Source organism: Camellia sinensis, chromosome 10, assembly GCF_055761805.1.
Source record: "Camellia sinensis isolate YWXY chromosome 10, ASM5576180v1, whole genome shotgun sequence".
NCBI lineage: Eukaryota > Viridiplantae > Streptophyta > Magnoliopsida > Ericales > Theaceae > Camellia > Camellia sinensis.
The window spans coordinates 154763725-154769806 of NC_138970.1; positions in this window are offsets into that span (position 1 = coordinate 154763725).

Sequence of the window (6082 nt, forward strand, 5' to 3'; positions counted from 1 at the left end):
AAAATCTCAAAAACTTCATTTGGGGGGCTCTCTTTCCATGCAATTGTTGGTTCCTTTGGCTTGGTAGAAACAATGTGATCTTCGATAGCAAACAACCATGTTGGGTTGCGATGATTGACTACATCAAGCTCCAAGCAGCCATTTGGATCAAGTTCAGTTCTAATTATGGAAACTTCTCTATTCACGACATTTTATTTCATATCAAAGAAGTGAGGAGAATCAAGTCTAAGAAAAGGATCATATCCCCAGCTTAATTTGTACCCCTAGTGCTTTTTGTTGCTCTTTACTGGTTTTTCCCATTTCTCTTCTCCTTTTAGTGAGCTTTCTTTTTCTTTTTCTTTGGGTTATTTGGCTTAGCAAACGATTGGCATTGGCTAATGTGCCAACCTAGTTGAGATATGTTCTTGGTGCAATGATACTTTTTTCCCTCTGTTAGGTCCCTTAGTCTTGTCAATCCCACGAACGAACTTTGTTTACTCGAGTTGTACTTTTCCTAGTAGTTTTGTCTTGCTTTCTCGAGCGAAGGAGTCCTTGCTCGAGCGAAGATGTTCTGCTCCCAGAAGTTGCCTCCTCTGCAAAAGTTCTGGGAAGGAGGATTGTATGCTCGAGCGAAAGAAGCTTGGCTCAAGCGACGACACTTAAGAAAAACACGCATTTTTGATTCCTCGCTCGAGCGAGAGAGTCTTCGCTCAAGCGAGTTTCGCAGTCTCTATTTTCTATAAATACTTGTTTAAGTCAATTTTAGGGTTACGTTTTGAGATCTTCTCTAAGGCAATTTAGGGTTTTCTTTTGAGGTTGTTTGCTAACTTTCCTTGGTGTTTTGATTGAGTATTAAACTCATGTTTTGATAAGCACACATCAAGGAGTTTGATTGTTCATATTCAAGAGTGTTCTTCTTCAGTGAAATCCAGAGATTCAAGCGTGGAGTGTCAAACGAGTTTGGTGCTTGCGTAGTCGTTGATTCGACAATAGATGTTGTGGATTCAATATCAATCTAATTAATTCTGAAACGAAGGTTGCGGTGAAAGATATACAGAAGATTTGAAGACAAATTGGAAGTGTTTGATATCTTTGTAATCTTTTTTTCTTTAGTAGTGGATTGATTTGTGGCGTTTCGCCCATGGTTTTTTTTATCACAATTGGAGGTGCTCCAATTGTGATTTTTTCACGTAAAAATCATTTGTGTCAATTTATTATTTTGGAAACAACAATCTAAATCACATTCGTACGTGCTTGATGATTTAGATTGTTTGTTTTAGTTGTTTGGGAATTTGTATAATTAATTCTTGATCTAATCACGAATCACTTAGGTTTTTCAATTGGTATCAGAGCAGGTCACTCTTTATTTTTATCAAAACTATAGGAATGTGATTTTGTGTGATTGGTGATATGGATTCAATTCGCGAAGGTAACTCGACCTATATACCTCCGTTACTTGATGGTACAAACTATTCTTATTGGAAAGCTCGTATGAGAGCGTTTTAAAATCTATCGATGAGAAAGTTTGGCACTATGTGATCTATAGGTGGAGTGAACCTATTGTCACCATTGATGGTGATGATATTCCCAAACCCTTTGACAAATGGGACGCATTCGACCATCAAAACTCGAGTTGGAACAGTAAGGCTCTCAATTCCCTTTTTTGCTCCGTCACACCTAAAGAGTTTTGTCGTATTTACACATATGAGGTAGCAAAAGAGGCTTGGGACATTCTGGAAACAATTCTCGAGGGTACTACTTTTGTTAAAAGATCAAAACTTCAACGTCTCACCTCAACCTTTGAACCTCTTTTTATGGATGATTATGAGACGCTTGATGATTTTTATGCTAAACTTAGTGACATCGTGAATTCCTCTTTCATACTCGGTGAAAAAATCCTTGAAGCTAAGGTTGTTGAAAAAATTTTAAGGTCTCTACCTGTGAGGTTTCAATAAAAAATGACAGCTATTGAGGAGGCTTAGAATGTTGATACCATCAAGCTTGATCAGTTGGTTATAAACTTGCAGACTTATGAAGCCCACCAGATTTCTAAGAAAAAACAAAAAGATGGTGTGGCTTTCACTAGTGCTCATGAGACTGCAAAAACTCCTAAAACTGAGTTTGATCTAGAGTCCGAGATGACGGCTATGTTTACTAAACAGTTCAAAAAAAATTTAAAGAAAAAAAAGCCTAATTTCAAGGACCTTATTTCAAAAGATAAGAGTAATGAAAAACCCAAAATTTTCCACCAAAACTTGCTCTAAAAACCGAAAAGAAGATTGTGAAAGAGCAAGGGGTCAAGTGTTATAAATGTTAAGGGTTTAGACATATTGCTCTTGAATGTCCTTAGAAAAAGAACTGGAAGAAAGTCTATACAGTGATTGTAAACACCCAATTTTTGACCGTCCTTAAGACTTGGACGTCATCGTTTGAACACTCGATGATCTTGTATGTTTGTGTTCGTTTTGAGTGCTTGAAGTTCTTAGCGAAGTGTCTTGCCTTCGAGCCTCTCAACTTATCTATTTTGTGCTTGGTTATGGACCAAGAGCTTGTTGTTTCAAGTCTGGAGGAGAGGATTGCCTATCGGCCATCTCCACAGTCCATCGGCCATGGCTTGTGCCTACCGGCCATCAGTGGTGGCTGGCCGGCCACATTGATGGCCGATCGGCCACTGGTGATGGCTGACGGCCATTTTTCTCCTTTTTCAGATATTTGTTTGCCAGTTGTGCCAGCTGTTGCTCATTGATGTGCATCTCCATACACGTGTATAAAGGGATGAATACAAGCTCAAAACTTGTTTTTCTATATATAGGGGGGGTCTCTCCCCCATTTTGGAGGGTTAGACATTTTGGATCAAAATTCTCTCTCTCTCTTCTTATTTTGTGCCTTGTAGTTAGATTTCTCTACATTTTTGCACAAGGACCCTTAACCAAACATTCTCACCTTGGAGCTGAGGTTCTTTGAAGTTTAGCACTTGAGGAAGGTTTGAGCAGGAATTTGCACATGTTTTGTGCTGTGCTTCAAGAGGTAAAAGACTTACCTTGTAGGCTTTCTTTTGATCACTTGTTTTTCCATTCTTTTGTACTATTTTTGGCCTAGTTTTCAACTACAAAAAACTCTAATTTTTTAGCCTTAACATGATGGTTTGAAGTCATTTTGTGTAAAGAGGTTGTCTACCCTTCTTGTTGCCTAATTGTGAGGCTTTTTGTGCCATCTTGCAAGGCTTTTAAACCAAACTTTTTAGGGCTTTAAACCACTGAAATTCAGAGTTATTTCAGTGGTGAAAAGCATGTTTTGAAGTCCAAAATTGGAGGGGTTAGCCTCCCCTCCTTGTGTCTCATTTGCATGCCTAGTTAGCATCACATGGTAGCATGTTTTTGTGGCCTAACTTAGCTTAATCTCAACACATTTTTGCCTCTGATTTGGAATGTTTTAGCTCTGTTTTGGGCTGCTTTGGTCATATGAGCTTTGTTTTGCATAGTTGTAGTGTAAATGCCTTCACTAGTTTAGTGTTAGTCTTTTTACATGCAATTTTAGTATATATAGCTCTGTCACATGCTCATTTGTTTAACTCTTTCATTGCTTTTGAGAGTTGCTTTTGAGTCTTGTTTGCAAGCTAGCATGGGAGCATGTTTTTCTAGCATTTTGTACCTTAATCTTAGCATGATTTAGTCACTGTTTTGACTGGTCTTAGCTCTGTTTTGAGCTGGTTTGGCCCTTGGAGGCTTATATTGTGTGGTTGTAGTGCAATCTCCTTCACTAGCTTAATGTGTTAAGCTTTTAAACATGATTTGCATGAGTTGCTAACATGTTTTAGTGTCATTTTGTACTCCATTTTAGCACTGAAATCTCTACAATCTCCCTTTATTCTTCACTCTTTCATTTATTTTGAAAGTGACTTCGAACCCCTTGTTGGCTTGAGTGTGGAATTGAGATCCTCATGCCTAATGGTTTAATTCCTCCAGAAGTTCATTACCAACAACATGAGGCCTCTTTCATGCTCAAGGTACTTGTTGTTTAAGTCTTCTTTCCATTAGAGGACATTCACCTTTGGACTAACCAATTAAAGAATTGATTGGTAATATAAAATTGGTAAATAAAATGAACCAAGTAAAAGAGGCAAGATAAGCCTCTTGTGTTGCATTGCATGTGTTCAATCGGACGTTATATTGAACACAAGGAAGATTGGAGCATTTCATACTCAAAGTGATGAAATGAGCCAATCTCTTTAGTCTATATTGCCTTTGATCACACATGAAAAGGTGATGGTCTTGAGTCTTATTTTTGGCATATAATGAAGTTGTACTTCTTAGTTCTTTGGCCATCATGCTTTGAAAATGCTTGGTTGGTGGTTTTGGAGCCAAGAATTACACTCCATTGACTTTGTGTAATGATAAGGAGGGTAATGGTACACATATATTCCTTGAGAATACACTACTTTGCCTCTGTTTGCTCTCTGTTGCAGCGAAAAGGAAAGTTCAGGAAAGCAGCAGCCGACCGGCCACCATTGGTAGCCGACCGGCCAGAAATGAATTTTGCACCAGTGTGTTCCTGAGATGGAGCAAAAGCATTCTACAAGTTGGCACAATTTGCAGAGGTCTAATGAGTGTAAACAGAGGCGTCTGATGGCAATGCGGTGGATTTTCGGGAGGAAGCCAACCGAGCATACATGCCTCCCTCGCCCTCGAGGCCATTGAATTGCTTTAATAAGATAGCATAGCTAATTATTCAATTCAAGTGTTGCCTTAATTAGTTAGTGTAACTAATTCTTCAATTTCGGTTTGTAATATTAATTAGCTTAGCATAGCTAGTTATTCAATTCGGTTTGCAATAATTAATTAGCTTAGAATAAGTTAGTTAATTAGTTTTGTATTGTAATAATTAGCATAGCTAGTTAGCTTATTCATTCGGATCCTCCTTCGCAAGGGTGCAATGTTGTAATAAGTGTGCGTGCGTGTGTGCATGTCTTCCAACCCCACGTCTTTCTCCATTTTATTTAATCGCTTTTGATGGTTAGATTAGGGACATTTTCAATTAGCATACCTTATGCTTGCATGTTTGTATCATTCATTTGTCTTGCATGCACCGAGACTCGGCGCATCATTCAAACTGCATTGTCAAATTCAATACTTCTTTGAATACGTGTTTCAAAGCATGCTATCAAAGTGTTGCAAATACTATGATTAGGTAGCCAAGCCTATTAATTGTATTATTGCATGTGTTGCATTTGTCATTTAATATAGTTAGGATCATGCATCTTTCTAACTAGCTTTTGTTTTGGCTCGGAGTACTTGGTAAGTTTTATACTTTAGCATGCTTGCATGAGTGTGATTGCCATATTGCCATATTTTGCATGCTTGCCATGAGGTAATGTACTTACTTGCTAAACTGCATGAATGCCTGTGGATGAAGGCTTTGTTGTTTGAATTGGGACAATTCAATGAATGCACGTTTTAAGCCCACTTAGCGAAGTGGCAAATCATGTTTTAAGCCCATCATGTTTGATGGCAAATCCGCGTTTTAGCCCACTTGAGGGTGGCAACTTCAAACCATTTTCGAAAAGCAAACATGAGTTGAATTTGTTCCCATTCTTGCGATTAAGTTTGTACTTCCTTGTGTGCGTCACATAGTAAAGTTAGCTAATAATTGGAATAAGAACACATGAGGTTTATAAAACAACATATCATGTTTAGTAGAGGTCGATCTTTGATCAGGCGAGCGGGGGTGCTTATTTCAGGACCTTCCCCTCTAGTACCCAAGTTCCCGAGCCGAGGTAACTTTGGTGATGACGGACACGTGACCTTTGGCACGAGTCAAGGTTTCCTAAATTTTTTAAAAATAAGATATTTAGGTGACGACTCTGTAATCTGGCAAAGCAGTCCAGTTTTGGCATTATTTGACTGAAAATTTGATTTTCCAAAACGATTTGCCAGATTGGACTCTTTGGTGTTTATTAGTTTCACATTGCACTTGTGAGACTAGATTCATAACCACAGGTAGAGACCGAACTGTGAGGCCTTTCTTTTCAAACCCTTTCTGAAAGGTAAGGGCGCGGAAAAAGGTGAGCCCACAGTGACTTGGGATAATGAAAGCAAATCAGAGC